Consider the following 17912-nt stretch of genomic DNA (forward strand, 5'->3'; position numbering starts at 1 on the left):
TATAAAATAAGTGACATGAGGTTCTTGTAAAATAGGCATAGACCTGTAAAATAGGTGTCAAAAAGATCTATATCCACAAACTAGCATGTTGACAAACGACATAATGCAACAATGCTTTCTAATAAAGATGGTCAATAATTTTTATTTCATATTATACTCAAAACTACATTAAATAAATCTTCTTAATATTTAATCGCATGCAACATGAAAGAGAAAAATGGTATAATATTGGAAACAAATGACTTATGGAAATGGGTGCAAAGGTATAAGAAAATAGCTAAAAGATGGTATAAAATGGGATGTAATTGGCTCTCATCATTTTCCCCCAATTTAACATATTCTAAGTCCTCACGTGATCATTTTAACCAAGATCCCTTTGAGCTAAATTGGTAGCTTTTTAAAATTATGGATTGGGTCCTACTTTTTACCCTTTAACTTTTATAGCTCATGTAGAATTTCATTGCACTTTCAATTTTGCATCTTTAATTTTAACATTCATACCTCCATCATTGTATTTCCATTGCGTTCTCTCTCTTTTCTTTTCTTTTTTAATAGCATTATGTTTCTAAAATGGTAGATTCCTTTTTATTTTAAAAAAACTCAATATGCATGAGTTTCATCAAAATGAGTGAAATGATAGGTAATACAAATTATTAGGAAGGGTGAAATAGGGTACATAAACCATGGAATTGAAATATGAAGGAGGAAATAATAGGTTTTGGGATGGTATGATCAAGGATAAAGGATAATGGGTGAAAATATATGTAGTAAGCATAGTGTACCTCCCCCCAACTGAAAGTGTTGACTACCCTTGGGAAAGAAAAAGATGAAAGGTAGGGATATTGCATATATGATCAATATAATAAGAAATATTAATATAATTTAAGAGATAAAATAATGAAAAATAAAATTGATTGTGTTACCAATATGCATGTCCATTGAACCAAAAATGTTGACTAGAATTGTAATTGCATAAAATTCACCATTAGAAGGAAATAATTAGAGCACGTTGAAGGGAGTTGGATCTATTTTCCAATGCATCTTGATTGAATGTGTAGCGCATACTCTAAGTGATCAAAATCATGGTGATCGCCATAAATAAAAGCACAACCACACAATGAAGAAACAAGCAATGCTGGAGAGATTGAGTGAAAAAGAGCCAAAGCAGCAACTGAATGTCCCTCAAAAATGGTTAGCTCAACTTAATTATTGCATTTTTTCATTTATTTTTATTTTTACTTTGATCATGATAAGTGACCACTGGCAAGCTAGTTTTTAATCACTTACCGCTTAATGGTGTTATAGAAATAGTTTTCACCACTAAGAATTTGTTTTGCAGTCAATGTCCACCAAAAACTAGTTTTCAAATATTTACTAGCTAACAACACATGAATGTTTTCATTATTGGATATTTTTTCATTTCTTTTTTTAGCAATTTCTGAATAACTACATAGAATCGCCAAAGGAAAAAAAACTTGTATGAATGATGAAGAATGACAGCATCCAAACTTGAATTTTTTTCCACATCCCCACAAAAGGCACCATTGAAACTAGATTGCATAATGAAATTAAAATGATGACTAAGAACTATCCGAATAGGGTTGGTAATACAAAACTACTTTTCCACGTATAAATATTGATCAATGTATCTCATGTCACCAAATATGGAGTCTTCTTGCAGAACTTTGAAATCTATACTTCATGCCCAAGACAAGGTGGAAAAGTGAAAGACCAACTATAGTTGCCAATATATCCATAAAATTGTAGGTAAGTGGAGACTCGTCTCAAGGAAAGAGTGTGATACAATATGCTCGAGGTCCTTATGACTTTAAATAATCTTTGAATGTGTAGATCTAGAAAAGGCCAGTATAAGATTGATGAATCTCATAAAACAATTTGTGTGCCATTCTCCACCTGATATATCATCCAAAAAGATAAGTCATGTTCATGAATGGTGAATATATTATGCCAACATCTTCTTTTGCTATTGAAAATAGAGGCATAATGGAAACTTAGATGCTTCGGATAGCTAGCAAGGCCAACAAAATGTTATCGAACTATGATATAGATAAGCATCAACAAATAGATCAATGCAACAATATCATCTCACCATAATAAAAGACATGTAACCATACTTTCAAGACCAAGCATATGAAGTATGGTAAAGCAATATCATCCATTCAATAACTCTAACATTACGTATGCAATTTAATTTTGCAAATCATAGGTAGAGTTATCAAGGGTGGAAGCACAAACCTGTGTCACCTTTCATGATATCTGTAGGGGTTTCATCCAAAAGGGTTTCGGCCGTAACCTTTTCGATTGTACAGACGTGGTGCTTTCTCGCACTGACGTGGCAGAAGGGGGTTATGGCCGAAACCCTTTTGGTTGAAAGGGTTTTGGCCGTAACCCCCCTAGATTTATAAACACCCAAAAATGGCTCTCGGCTGTCATTTTCATTGTTGCATTTCACTGTTGCGGCTATCAAGCAGTTAGGGTGTTTCAGTCATAACAAGTAGGTGCATTTTTTGTTTTTTGTTTTTTTTATTTTTAAATGTTTTTTAGTTATTACATGATAATATTAATTAAATGAATTTTTTTTAAGTGTTTTAATAATTAAATTAATTATATTTTAAGTGTTTTTTTAGTAGTTGATAATATTTTAGTGTTATATTCTAAACTTTCTTCTTCATCACTTTTAGATTTAATGGCCTTTGATTTCTTACCCCTTTTCTTGAGTGAAAGCTTGGCTTCAAATGCAAACTCAACACCTTTGAAACCAGGGACATAGCTATCATAGTTATCCAACTCAAAGCTACCAATCTTCCAACTAAAGCATCCAAAGTTATTTTTCTAATTGGATCACATCTCATCTCTTGAATATAAGACACTCTAATTGCATAGATAGGAAGAAGGGTTTTGGATACTTTGCTTACAAATTTTTTTTCATCAATGTCTCCTCTAGATGCTTTGATTGTGCTCACACTTGCTTTAATTCTCTCAACATGTTTTGCGATGTTTTCATCTTCTCTCATCTTCATCTGATCTAAGACTTTCAGCTTTAGCTCCTTACATTATCATCTCCTCCATATATGTCTTTCAATTTGATCCACATATCATAAGCTATAGTACAATTTTTGACTTCATCAAATTTAGCATAATTAAGAGCAGAAGCAATGTCAATCATCGTGATGTTATGATTTTTCTTTTCAACAATATCTTCAATTGATAATGTTCTTGTAGCAGTCTTGTATTCATTATCAAGATACTTACAACTTGAATCACTGATAGTTGCCAAATGTAGCCTCATTAGTCCTTACTAGCCTGCAAAGTTGTCTCGGTTCAACTTGGGAATCTCTCTTCTGTAAGACATCTTGATCTTTAGCTTTGGTCCTTAAAACCTTCTCTACAAACAACAAATGCTCTAATATTGATTTGTTGGAAATATAAGAGGAGTAACTGAGAGGGGAGGGGTGAATCAATAACCACCTAAATAAATCATAGATCCCTTAGATGTTAGTACAAAAAAAACTCTGTGAAAAGTCAACTTTGTTGATGCTTGACAAACACACAGACAAAATCTTGTAACTTGGTAAATACTGAAATAACTCGGTAAATGTTTAACATGAAAATTTTAAGATATTATCTATGATTAATATTACTCTAACACACTTGCATGCATAAGAGAAATATCACGAACACACTTGACACCAAAATTTAACGTGGAAATCCAATTTAGGAAAAACCACCAATTGCAACTAGTTACTGATTTTCACTCTTTTGAAGTGAGTCGTGTTAGGAGCCAACCCTTTTAGAAGTTACAAAACACACTATTAGGTGTGATCCTGATAGAGGATTAAATCACCTTGTTAGGAGTAGTCTTGTTAGAGGTCTTTAGACAATTCAATAGAAATGCCACCTTGCTAGAGGATTTACAAATAATTATTAAGCCAACTCTATTAAGAGATTTAGATCACTACTACAATGGTTAGAGAGTAACAATGAGATGACCTAATTTTTTATGCAACTAAATTGTTGATTATAGATCTCCATTCTGGCTTGTATATTTGATCCTTCTTGATTGAATGTATCTTTGCATCACAACAAGGACATTCTGCTTATCCTTCTAATTTGCTTCCTCTTGGCATCATAAAATCTTCAATTATGTTCCACTATACATATTCTTCTAATCCTCAACTTGACCTAACATATGTATCTTTCATATTGTCAAGTTAGCTTGAATACAATTTAGAATAATTAATATTCATCTTCTCAGTCAGCTAGAACCAAGAGACAAATTAATTGAACTCAATATGCCAAAACAAAGAAATCGTTTGTTAGCCAACCCTGCTTAGTAGACATTAACTCATAAATTATTTTTCTATGTTAACCAAGTGAAATTGGTTAACACTACACATTCACAAAGTTCCTTTAGTAATCGAGTGAGCTCGGTTAACACTGGTTCCATCCAACATTTCCTTCATTAACTAAGTGATATCGGTTAGCACTCAACTTTCACAAAGTTTCCTTTGACGGCCGAGTGAACTCGGTAGATACTATCTTCTGAACTAGGCAAACTCTGGAATGCTTGTCAAACATTGGAAAATATTTTCAATGCCTGAGTGAGCTCGACATGCATTACTGATAATGATATGACATTTTATGTAATATCAAAGACAATACACAATTAATCAAATTATATCCAATAGTTGTATGAGAAAGACAAAAGGCAAAAAGGCAAGAGTTGAGTGGGATAAGGCTTGATAGGTTAGCCAAGGGAGCATTTGTAAAGGTTGGAAGCATGGCATGGGATGTGTGGATTCTTGCTTATTCACATGAATTACTTGGTAGTGGCTATGGCATTGAAGGCTTCCATGGTTGTATTGCAATGATATTTTTTGTTGAATAATACATGGTGATGGATGCTTTTGGAGGCTAGGTTTTTCCCTTAACAAGGATTTCCCAAGGTATATCTTGTGTCACAATTTTTTTTGGGTATGTTGTTTATTCTCTTGCATGTGGATTTCGATTGCATATATTTTTTAGATCTATTATGGGTTATGTGGAAACACTTATATTCTTTGTTGCTAGTTTCCTTACAAGTGGTATCAGAGCTATGGTTTTATTGTTGTAACGTTAGATTGAATCCATGAGAATGCATCAGAGGATAAAATAAAGGGCAAGATATATGAGTTGTTTATCATAGATATGAGGGTTTTGAATTTCTTGTTATGATGTGATGTTGGTAGATTTTGGGCATTTGAAATTGTTGGTCAATTGGATTTTTTAGATGTTTCATTTAAATGAGACTTTTAGGGGGTAGCTTGCAGAAATGACCTCTTGGGGAAAAAAGAAACCTCACCATTGGATCTCAGTCGATATTTTCATAAGTTTTGATATTTATTATGCTCTAGTTTGTGTTAGAAATAGATAATATTGAGAGGGTGTTTGGGGAGGGGGTGTGAATCAATATTCTACAAACTTTTGCCCACAACTAGATATTGTTAATTACTTTATATCTTGCATATGAAAGTAAACTAATGATGCTGAACAATAAATATAACCATACACATAGAGAGCTCATAACACCATTGTTTGTTAACTCTGGAAACCTTAGCCAAGGAAAACCCCAGTGGGGATGATACCCACTAGATGATTAACTAAACAATAGGATCATGTTAAGGATATTGACCCTGTTAGGAGTCTATGAAGTACACATAGTGTCTCAAGTCCTTTTTAGAGGACTAGGCCTTGTTAGAAGCCTCAACCATGTTATGAGTTGCTACAACTCTGTTCAGAGTTGGTAGATTAATTACATTGTATGCAAGAAGAGTCCACTACCCTAACATGCAATTATACAATTTAGTTCCTTCACAAGATAGATATACATACAATACTTGCTTGCTGCTATAACACACACTTTCTTTGATCTTACATCAGATTTAGCATCATATAAGGTTCACAGATAGTTCTCATAATACTTTTCATCTCACATCTAATCATGCAACTTTCACAATATCTGCACATAACATACATTCATTGCACAACACACTTTCACATAGACACTCTATCTGCATAACAGAAGATCTTTAATTATATCTTGCGCATTCACAAATTGTTGCTCAATCATCTTACATGTCTTCACACACTTGAAATAATATCCACATAGTCATCTTAACATGTCTTAGTAATTATTTTGAAATCAAAATAATTCCTAAAGTTGTACAACTCCATTTTCTGCTATGCTCTGTTCTATACTATTAAATACTAGCATAGTAAAATTTACTGTAACTTGTGCCATACTAACTGTACACATGTGCATTGGTACATGTCATCATGACAATGTTACAAACCTTTTCTCAATTGCACATAAGCTAACTCGTTGCACACCGTCCATACTATTAAGATTTGTTCATTGTACTACTGCAAACTGTCTCATACTTAGACAATTTTCTGTCTCTGAATGCATAAATGAAATGTTGAGTATATATTACCATAAATGATAACCATCAAGACATATAACTGATCATATTTCCAAAAATCTCCCCCTTTGGCATTGATGGCAACATTTGGGAAAATTGGCCAAGTCCCAAAATGATGTCACACACAAATAAGATAACTATACACAAATTGCCTTCAAAGCATAACAATTTTATTCATGTTTTGATGGATCATTGCATACCTTATCACTCCTTTACATTGATACATACATAATCTCCCCTTTATATATACATTTACATCTATACTATTTTCCTCTAATCATACTCCCCCTTTGACATCAATAGCAAAGGTGTCAACAAAAAAAACTTGTACCACAAAAACTTGTTACCTGTTATTAATTAGCTTGTCATTTTGGATATGCAGTATACAAAATAAATCTTTAGTATATCAAATTCCTTCTTCTAGTTGTCTTTGATTGTATCTAATATACTAATGAGTGTGAAAAGTGCATAGGATACCACTTCAACTACGGTTAAGTTAGTATAGGCAAAATTGTCATAGGAATTCTATGTTGAAAAAAATTCCTCCAATTGCCTTTGTAAAATTACACCCTTGGGTGCCAGATATTCTCTACAAATAAAGAATCTTCTTATTACCTTCTCCTTGTCAAATTCAATGCTTTTGACAACATTGTGGATCTTCTCAATCTCATTCTCAGAATCTTCAATTCTGATATCTGGTTGCTACAATCTTATAGTGAGTGACTGAAGCTCACTCATATGGCCTTTGATCTTTGCATCAAAATTAGATAAGTATAGGAAATTGCACATTGTCCATACAAATTCTTACCTTCAACAATTCACTATCTCAATTCCTTGATGTTTCCATCAAGTACCTTTAAATCATTGTGCACATTAGTACACAATATGTTGAATAGGCTTGCATCATGATTATTCTATGCTTGCGCTACTACTACTTCAACTAAGGTTGTGAATTCCCCATCAAAGATCTTCACTAACTCTTTTGCCTTGGCTTGCAAGTCTTTATTAGCTATAGATGTGAAAACTATCTTCTGTATGCATTCCAAGACTTTAGCAAGGGTCTTCTCCAAAGACTTTATAGATTTTTTTTTCTCAAACAATTTGCTCAAGGTGCCCAATAGCTCTTTTTGGTCTTCATCATCAAATGGAATAGGTACTATTGCTAATGTTTTAGCTACTAATACTACTGAAGATTCACTAGTCTTTATCTATTCCTCTACATTCTTCTTTTCCTTAGCCTCTTTCTTCTTCTTCTATTCTTCTTCTATCTTTTTCTTTTCTTCTTCTTCTATCTTTTTATTTTCTTCTTCTTTTTGCTTCTTCTCCTTTTCCTCTTTCCTCTTCTTTTCCTATTCTTCTTTCATCTTCTTTCATCTTCTTTCCTTTTCTTTTCTTCATGTTCCTTTCTCTTCTTTTCTTCTTCTTCCTTCTTTTTCTCTTCCTCTTCATCATCAAAACTAGTATACGCAGTGATATTGCCAACAATATTTGCCTCATACGCTACAAATGGATTCTCCTTTGTGTCCACAATTATATGCATACTATCCACTTGCACAGATTCAATACCCATAACAATATGAGGTGGAGATAGTGCTTGTTGTGTTTTCTCTACTTCTTCCTCTTCCCTGGAAGGTGAATCTACCTATACATATACTAGGTTGTCAACCTCTGCTTGTGCACTCGCCTTAGGCACTAAGGACATTTACTTTACTATAGCCTCCTCTGTTTATTGCCTAACCTCTCCATAATTGCCTCCCATTAGAAGAATTGCTCTTCTTTTATTCCTCAACAAGGGCTGAATACCCTTCAAAATTTTGTCTAATTCCTCTTTAGATCCAACATCACAATACTTATTTATGGATATGATCTTCATATTCAATTCTTCTTCTACTACCCTTCTCTTTCTATTGATCAACCTATTGTATAGGTCTTCAGGAATCTTATTTTGAATGTTATCAAATCTCTTATTCCTCTGAATCCTATTTCTTATTATGGAATTCTCTAATTTTCTCCTATCCATACTACTATACATGCTATAAAATTTATTCAACTGAACAAAAATGTCATCATTTATAATTTGTATATTCAGATTCTCTACCTTTGGTTTCCATGCTTTCTTACCTATGACTCTCCTGGCTTTTTATGTATCTTTCTCAATAGGTTTATCTTCATCATTATCATCTAAGCTTTTAGAACTGCTCACTTGCATGGTTTTCCTCCTTTAGCCAAGCCCACTATTGATTTGTTGTACTCTTTTCTTTGCTCGAGGTGCAGGTTCTTGCTTAATCTTTACTAGTCTCCCTAACTTCTTTTGTGCCGTAGGTGCTTCCACTTCTAATTGCCTTATTGCTTGCTCATATCTTGCTCAAGTATATGTTGCACTTGCGCAACTACTACATATGGTGCAATGGGAGCTTGTGCACATGATTGTGCCACTGTTACTCCTTCTGGGGGTCTTGCAACTATAATAGGTGTTGTTGCCAATACTTTTGTCTATCCACTAGCCTTTATCTCCAGTGCAATTCTCTTTATCTCATTGAATTCCTGTCTACTCATGTCAGATTCCTTGAGTATGGAATCTATCTCCTTCTCTATTTTCTTTTTACTCTCCTTGCTGTAGATCTTAGGCTCTACAATCCTTAATCATTCATCATATGTCCCCCATCTAGGACATTCTATATCTTTCTCAGACTCAAGTATGATCTGCGCATACCCTTCAATTAGTTTTGTGCTCATCTCATAGCCCATAGGATCAATGAACTTCACTCTAGGTATCACTACTTCCATGCATGTGTTATCAATTTCCACCATGAAGCACAAGTCATCCTTATACCTTTCTACCATAGAGGGAGGTGTTGGTGTTTTTAAACTACTAAGCAACAAAATACTTGATACCAAGATGATGAAGAAACATGTAGTCTAAGGGCTAGCTATTACCTATGCTCAACTAAGAAGTTCTTAAATCTGGACCCAACTTCAACAAAACCACAAGGATTTTCTACTCTTTAGGTCCTGCAAAACCAAGGTAGGTGCACCTGAGGGATAAAAGGATATAAAACTAGATACTATCTTCACATTTCACTCATTTACTAATACTCTCTCACAATATTCATCCCCTCTAGCAGATATTTGGTCATAATTCTTCTCAGATTTACATATAATTCTGGGTAACAATAGCTAACCAAAACACAGAGATTAAATGCAACCAAGTACTAACCAACTATGATATTCTTCATACATTAAAGTAAAATTGATTTGATTTTTTTAGATTTTTGCTTGATGCTTATCCATTATCTCTTCATATGCAAACTGAAATAACAGATCAGTGCCTCATCTATTGGATTCAAAGTCTACCCAACTATTTTGACCTAATTGATTGCATTACAATCATTATTATCAACAATATACCCTAAAACTCGTTATTATGTGTATCCTTCTTATTGGTTGGAAATCCTATCATATCATTGAAGCATTCACTTAATTCATTGAACTAAAAACAATAGTAAATTGATATACAACCTATCCTAGTTGCATTAAATTGAACAAGCTTTGCCCATAGAATCTCAAGATAACCAGTTAATAACAATGGAGACAAGATTTAGAGAAAATAGATATGGTGATAGTTCATCTTTGTATTAATTTTCTTTGAAAATTATATAACATTGGAGTAAAAATCATAACAACTCAGGACAAGACAACATGATATTTGAATGCTAATGTATTCTTAGACTTGCAGAGAAAATGCATCACAAAAATTCACATCAAGAAAACTAAACCAAATGTAAACCTGGCCAACACTAAAATTACATAATAGTTCGGGGGTTTTTTCTAGCCTTGGGATCTTATTTATATAGCATGAGATGAAACAAGCTTCAAGCTTAGAGAACAATAACAGTTGAGATATTTACAAAAGGTTACTGTCACAAGAGACAAAATTTGGTGCAACAGAAAAATTTACATCATTAATATTCTTTTTGTGGGACCACTTCTACTGTGGCTTCTTTGTTGTTAAGGAGTTTATAATTGGCCTTAATACAATTGTCATTCCTTGGAGTGTGTGACCATTGGACTTGATTGTGATGGACCAGGTTCTATTATTTGAAAACTAAGTTTAACTCATGGTTCTCCATCCAGGTCATCATGTACTGACAAGCTAATAGTTACACTTGATTCTTCTACTGCCAAGTCATTAGTTTGAACCTCTATGCTTGTTACTCCAATTGATTGTTTATCTTTCTTTTCTTATGCTTTAACTGATGCATAAATTATCTATAGCTCATCTTGGCCACCTCATCTTCATCATTTTCACCGAGTACTAATTGTTTTTAATGTGCAAAATCTGCCATCTACTTGTCAAAAAGTGTGTCATTTAGCCAATTAAAACTCGATATTTCACATTGCTTCATTAAAACCATATTCTTCTAATTTATTTATTTCAACAAATTCCTCTTTAAGAGAATCAAATAATATTTAAACTTTAACAACTTCCTCATTTTTTTTTGCCCACCATGCATGCCCCTTTTCATTTATGATCCTATTAATTTTAAGGCATAACAAATCATCCAATTCTTTGGCCCATTCTTCTTTATCTTTTAATTTATCTATTTTCTTGAGTGCATGGGGGAAAAGCTCAAATTTTTCACCAAGATATTTTCAGAGGTAGTTTATGATTCTCTTTTGCACTGCAACCCTCTTATCATCAAAATTAGAGAGATCATTAGTCATGTCAAAATGTTTTTTTTTTCTATTTGCTCACAAGACAAACTAATGACTGAAAAACATAAAAGAGTGACATCCCTGTTCCTACTATTCCATTTATTCACAATTGGCTTCAAAGACACCTCACTACTTTTTATCTCATTCCATATATTCATTATCTCTACCAATTTCTCATAAAAAGTAGGCCCACCAATCTTATCTACCAGATACATGATTTTTTTTTCTTATTCTGCCCTCATATTGGATATTCAACTCCACATGTTATACCCAAAGTTTGCCTTTTTCCTCTTCAAAATCCTCAACTATATAAAATTGTGGTCTTTATGGGAGTATTTGGTTGCTCTATGAAGGAAGTTGACTTAAAGGGCTCAATTGGAGGACAAGGATAACTAATCCTAGGTTGCTAGATTGTCCTTGATACCCTACCGTCTTATTTTCAAGCTCAATTCTCTTTTGTACTTCTTTGTTGTAAGCATCTACAACCTTTTCATATTTTTCCTATAATTCCATTTTTTTTCTTTTTCTCCTTCCTGGCTATAGCTAATGTAAGATTAGTTGTTTCAACATTTAACTCTGAGCCTCGTCATTTGGAGTATCTTCCACCCTCTTAACAATCAAGTCTGGATCACATGCAGGTGGGAAACTGGTTGGGGGGAATATGGCTGGCGGTATTGACCCTGGGGGAACGATAGAGGTTGCTGAGAAGTTTACGAGGTCAGAATCTTTTTTTGAGGTGGACAATGGAAATTCTTCGGGCGAAACTAAACTTTTGTGTGGGGTCCGTGTCCCACCTTTGGGATCTCATTTTGCCTCTCATGTGTCAGGACAGGATCTCGAGAAGGAAAAAGAAAACGTTGTCTCTTTCAAGGAAAAGACTTTTGGAGGACAGAAGCAAGGGATCTTGGAAGGAAAATCCTGGTCATCCCTATTTGGCAAGAAACCAACTGGAAAGTCTCTCTTTCCACTGGTGACTGTGAAGACCTATTGGGAGAAATGTGAGTGTAAAGACTTTATCCCAGACCCTTTAGTTGATTTTTCTGTGTCTTCCATGGATTTCACTCTAGCGGGCAAATTTTTAGGCACTAGATCTGATATTGAAACTCTTAGAAAGATGGTGGAAAGAAAATGGGTTATTAGAGGAGAGGTAGATGTTGCCACCATGATGAATGGCTTTTTTTCATTTATCTTCAACTATAAAGAAGATATGGATAGAGTTCTTTGTGGAGGACTGTGGTCTTTTGGCAAAAGTTCTCTTACCATTAAAAAATGGGAACCTAATATGGATCTTTCAGACTCATTCTTCTTAACCACTCCCATTTGGGCCAGACTCCCTGGACTCCCTCTTGAATTTTAGCATGAAGATATCTTTAAAGGTATTGCTAGTTCCTTTGGTGAACTAGTGGCTATGGATAATGCTACGGCTTCTAGATCCAAACTTCATTGTGCCAGACTTTTTGTTAACGTGGCAGACTTGAATCACCTCCCAGATAAGGTGGATCTAATCTCCAAGTTGGGTAAAAGAACTCAAAAAATCTTGTTTGAAGATTTGCCTAATTCTTGTTATGCTTGTAAGAAACAGGGGCATTTGGTTAAGAACTGTCCCTCTAAAAGTAAAAAATAGGATAGCAGTGGGTTGGAAAGGAAAAAGAACAAGATTCAGCACAAAAAAGTTTGGAAACCCAAGGAAGGCCAATGCCAAGAACAAAAAAGCTATGAAAAACTTCAAACACAACAGGCTGAGGTAGAGAAAGAGCTCGCTTCTGAGGAAGACAACTCTGAGAAAGAAGGTACCGGTTTACAATCTGAAACCAGTTTACCTGAAAAAGAATTGGAAAATTAGGCAAATATCTCTAAAAAAATTGTTATTTACTAGAGGTTAGATGAACAATGGGAAGATATTGATGACAAAACTGTGCTTGAGGATGGTGAAATCTTGGTTGATATTGGAAATTTACCAGAGGAAGGAGTATTTCTTTCTTCTCAATCTAGGGAGATTCAGATGCAAACCCAGATAGAAAATGACCCTTCCATGGTGGAACCTCCTCCCCTGGATGATGTGAAAGAAAATGGCTCAATTCATAAACCTATCCAAAGGAAAAGGGTTGAAAAAAAGAACAATACCAAGGGGGTAGAGACTAGAAGCAGCAAAATAGATCAACATAGCAAGGGTAAACCTCCTGTTTCTAATCCGAAAAAAACTGGGAAAAAAATAGATCAACACATTAAGGTAAAACTGGATGTTGGATCCTCGAGTAATCCTAGAAGAAGATCTACGAAGAAAACTAGAGAGTTAGAAAGTATGCAAAATATTGCTAATGGTAGGCAGACAACTATTCTGGATTTTTCTCCTAAAAAATGGATATGAAGATCATAACCTGGAATATTAGGGGGTTGAACAATACTCATAAACTGGACATTGTTAGGAATATTGTTAGAGAACAAAAGCCTGATTTTCTCCTGCTTCAAGAGACTAAGATGAATAAAGAGAAAGCAGAATAGATTAAAGCTTTTAATAACTATTCTTTAAATGTTAGCAGTTTAGAAGGAGCATCAGGAGGAACTTTGATGTTATGGAAGAAGAATTGTTTCTCTGGAACAATTTTGTTTGCTAGTAAACACCTTATGATAGCCAAAATTTCTAGTTTTGACTAGAAGGAAGAGTGGTATCTTGTGAATATTAATGCTCCTAACTCAAAGCTTTCAAGGAAAAAGGTCTGGGATTTTATTCCTAACTTTAAAAGCAAAAACTATTTTGACCGGTGGATCATCATGGGAGATTTTAATGTCCCTCTTTATGACCACAAGAAAATGGGAGGCAATGCAACTCAGTTGGAAGGAAGATTGGATCTAAGGGAATTCATCAATTACGAGGGCTTAATGGACTTGGACCTTCATGGTATCTAGTACACGTGGAGCAACAAGAGAATTGGTAATGAATGTATTCAGGCTAGGCTTGACCATGCTCTTATTTCTCCTGATTGGACTAAATACTTCATTTGTAAACTGCAGGCTTGTCAGAAAATTGGTTCGGATCATTTCCCTCTTATATTCACTGTTGAAAAGATTAATCTCAAGAAGAATTTTCCTTTTAGATTTGAGAAGATGTGGATGCAACATGCTCTATTTGAAACTAAATTGAAAGAATGGTGGAATATAGAGTTTGAATGTACTGCCCTCTTTAGAATTGCTTCCAAGCTAAAAAATGTTAAAAGGGAAGTCAAAAAATGGAACAAGAATAGCTTTGGGAACATTTTTGAGAACAAATCTACTGTTAAGGAGGATATTCTTAATATTTAGGAAAAAATACAGAAGGAAGGTTATACCTCTGATCTCCTCCTTGAAGAGAATGAAAAGCTTGTCCAATACCATGACATCATTACTAAAGAAGAAATCTTTTGGAGACAGAGATCCCGATTGTTATGGTTGAGAGAAGGGGATAAAAATACTAAGTTTTTCCATCTTTCCACTCTGAAGCATAGGGCCAAAAATCGCATTTCACATCTTAAAATGGGTGATGTGAAAATTGTTGATGACAAGGCTATCATGAATGAGATGGTGACCTTTTTCTCTTCCCTTATGATGGTTGATCTAACATTAATGTGGAAAGTCATGTTGAACTCCTCAAAGTGATTCCACCACTAATTACTAAGGATCAGAATAAAATGTTATGTTCAATTCCTAAGGACGAAGAAATTCTCAAGGCTGTTAGCTTGCTGGGAGGAGATAAAGCCCCTAGCCCTGATGGATTCCCCATGTTCTTCTTCTAGAAGCTTTGGAAAGTGGTTGGTAAAGATGTTTGTGATGCTGTTAAGGAATTCTATGGGGCTAAACAACTGCTCAAAGAACTCAACTCCACTTTTCTGTGCCTTATTCCTAAGAAAGTTGGGGTTGATTCTCTTGATCAATTTCGCCTGATCAGCCTTTATAACTCTTTCTATAAAATTATTTCCAAAGTTCTCACTTCCAAATTTGTTTAGGTGATCCCGTTGATTATTGCAGATCAACAGAATGGTTTTGTCCCTGGTAGAAAAATCCTTAGCTCTATCATCTCTACTCATGAGAATATTCATTCCTTGTCTTGTTCTAACAATTAGGGTTTTATTATGAAAGTGGACATTGCTAAGGCCTATGATAGAGTGGATTGGTCTTTCCTTTGTAATATTTTGCTTACTTTTGGCTTTGATCATAAGGTTGTGGGTCTGATCCGCCAATTGGTTTCTACTGTCTCTATTGCAGTCTTGGTTAATGGTAGCTCCTCTCCCTTCTTTTTTTATTCTCGAGGGCTGAGAAAAGGATATCCTTTATCCCCCATCCTTTTTGTTATTATGGCTAATTGTTTGGGGAGATTTATTGGGGACTTGGTCCAAAGAGGTTTGCTCAAGGGCTTACAACCTTCTTCTCAACCATTAACTTGCTCCCATGGACAATTTGTTGATGATACTATCTTCATGGGTAAGGCTGAAGTGAAGGAAGCTAGGATTTTAAAGCAGGCTATTAACTTATATTCTGCTACTTCCGGACAAGGGGTAAACTGGAGCAAAAGTGTTGTGTTCTTCATTAACATCCCTATCCACAGACAAGTTAAGATTGCTAAAATCTTGGTATGTTCTATAGGTTCTCTCCCTTCTTCTTACTTGGGGCTCCCCCTAGGCTTGAAGGTCCCTGATGCTTTCTGGGAAGATCTTATTAACAAATTCAGCAAAAAGTTGGCAGGATGGAAAGGTATTCTTCTAAGCTAAGCTGGTAAGTTAACTCTTCTCAAAGCCTGTCTCCAGAGCATTCCTACTTATGCTTTAAGTCTTTTCAGAATTCCTTTTAAATTTGCTGAGACAATTGATAAAATTCAAAGAAACTTCTTATGGTCTGGCTTAGAGGATAAAAGGAGAATGCCTTTAATTTCTTGGGATCAAGTTTGTAAACCTCGCAGTGAAGGGGGATTAGGAATTCAAAAACCAGTAGTTTGAATAAAGCCCTTCTAGCCAAACAGGGGTGGAGAGTGTACCATGACAATAAAGAGTGGAGTTCCATTTGGAAAAATAAGTATCTCTTCAATGCTTACTCCCTTCCTGATTTCCTTGAATCTCCTAATGTTATTCACTCTTCCTCCATATGGGCAGCTCAGGGGACCAAGAAAACTTTAAAAAAAGGATGTGCCTGGAAAGTTGGTAATGGATTTAAAGTGAATTTTTGGGAAGATATCTGGCTTATGGATCACCCTTTGACTGAAGATTTTAATGAGAAGGCCTTAATTGATTGATGTAAGCAAAGATTTGGCCTTCTTGCTTGTCATTACTAATAGAATGATTCATGGGTGAATTTAACTGATGTAAGTCATGGATTCAGTAATATCCAATTATCCCTTAATGTTGTTTCTCTTTACCCTTGTCTGGAGGATGAGATTATCTAGTTTGCTAACCCTAGTGGGAAATTCAAAATCTCTTCTATCTTTGCTTCTAAGGATAAGAATAATCAACCTCTTTGGACTCAAGCTTGGATTAAGGGTCTCACTCCAAAAATTAACATTTTCTTTTGGACTCTTCTCCAAAACAAAATTTTGACTCTTGACAACTTGCAAAAAAGAGGTATTAATTTGGTTAACAGGTGTTCTTTATGTAGAAAGGGATATGAAGATAGAGATCATATGTTTTTGAGTTGTTCTTTTTCCCAGGAAGTCTGGGCAAAGATTTTGAATTTTTGGGGCATGACATGGGTACATCAAAAAAATGTGGATCTTGCTTTCAAGAGTTGGAGATGCCCCTCAAAGGATCCTGATGCTCAATTTCTTTGGAAACTAACCCTCCCCCATCTTTGGTGGGGCATATGGAAAGAAAGAAATAATAGGATATTCAGAAATAAAGATCTTCCAGGTTGGGTGCTTGGTCAAAACATTATCAGAGCCTTCAAGGAGAATTTTTTGTCCCAGAGGGAGTCTGCTCAGGCCTTCCAACTTGATCAGCCTTTAAGATCTCAAGGATCTAAGTTGAAAATTGATAATCCTAGATCGATTATAAAATGGCTTGTTCCTCCTAATGGATGGATCAAAGGAAATTTTGACGGAGTAGCCAAGGGTAACCCGAGAAGAGCAGGATGTGGAGGTGTTCTTAGAGATCATATGGGAAATGTATTTGATGTTGTTGCTATCCCTATTGGCCACTCAAATAGTCATATTGCTGAAGCTACTCCTGCCCTTTATACTACTATTTTAGCTGTTGATTTGGGGTACTCCATATTATGGTTGGAAGGTGATTCTCTGAATATTATAAATATTCTTAATAATAAAAATACTACCTCTTGGTCTATAGAGGCAATGATTATGAAAATAAAAACCCTATTTCAAAATTTTAAAAAGGTGGTCATTTCCCATACTTATAGAGAAGCCAACAGGGTTGCTGATTGGATAGCTAATCACACAGTACAAATGGGGCAAAAGATGAGGTGGCTCGATGACTTACACAAACATGTGGACCTTAAAGTGATTATTAATTATGATGTTATACATTCCAGAATGGGAAAGATTTGCTTGGATTAAAAATTTAATGATTTGCGGGAGTGGCCTTACGATTGTTAGTTTAGCATTCCCAAGGAGGTACACTCATGTGAAGGCTATGTGCTCTCTGCACGTATCCTCAAAAAGGCATCCTGATATCGTGTCACTAAAAATTGGTCTTACTTCTACCTCTCTGTTATTGATATATGGGTGTCGTTGGTTTT

The sequence above is a fragment of the Cupressus sempervirens genome, chromosome 11 (assembly GCF_028749045.1).
Source record: "Cupressus sempervirens isolate cs-2001-9-10 chromosome 11, ASM2874904v1, whole genome shotgun sequence".
NCBI classification, from domain to species: Eukaryota; Viridiplantae; Streptophyta; class Pinopsida; order Cupressales; family Cupressaceae; genus Cupressus; species Cupressus sempervirens.